Here is an 807-nt window from a genome sequence, read left to right as displayed (position 1 = left end):
GCAGCAGGGCCGGGCTGCGGGGCTGTGCCCCCCGTTCCTGCCGCCCAGCCTCCCCAGCAACCCCAGCCGGGCACAGCCCCACACACCTCTGGCTGAGAGGCAGTTCGTCCTCCCGACCCTGCCCAGGATGCTGGGACTGGGGCTGGGGCTCAGCCCTGCGGCTGCCGTTCTCGTTCCCCCCGTCTCTGCTCCCCCCCTGCCTGTAAAGACCTCTCATCTCCTGCTCCCCTCCCTGGGACCCTTGGGATCTTCCATCTCCCGTCCCTTGGTCCCTCGAGATGTCTCATCTCTCACACATCTGAGCAGCTTTTGAGTCTCCCCCCATGCCAGATCCCACCTTTCCTCCAACCCCAACACTTCAAAGAACCCAGAGCCACTGGGATAAGTGGAAACTGCTTTTACTCGTTAAATAAATTCAGCGACAGCCACCCACAGCTGAAGGCACCAGAGTCCCTGCTGCTGCCCACTGGTCCCAGCAGAGGTGGATGGGGAAGCCAAGCTGGACTGGGAGGTGGTGAGGGAAGAGCAGAGTGTTCCCTGGCCTTCCTCTCTAGCAGGTCAGGGGGCAGGAACAGGGGGGGTTTGGCTCTAGTGCTCTCCCTGGGACCCCTCCAACCTGCCCACCCAGGGGGAGATGTGGTGCTGGGGGAGCTGAGCTGTGCCCGTCTCTAGCATGTCAGGGCTGGGGGGCAGAGCTGCGTTTTGGGGGTGATGCGACTTCTCTGCCAGCCATGCCCAGCCCAGGCTGTGGATGGGGGCTGCAGTGGGTGCCTCACGGCCGGGGGGGAGAGGGGGGGGGAGGCAGCC

Source organism: Chaetura pelagica, unplaced genomic scaffold, assembly GCF_000747805.2.
Source record: "Chaetura pelagica isolate M959 unplaced genomic scaffold, ChaPel_1.0 scaffold20, whole genome shotgun sequence".
Taxonomy (NCBI): domain Eukaryota; kingdom Metazoa; phylum Chordata; class Aves; order Apodiformes; family Apodidae; genus Chaetura; species Chaetura pelagica.
The sequence above is the reverse complement of the archived record's forward strand: the minus strand, read 5'-3'. Positions refer to the sequence as shown.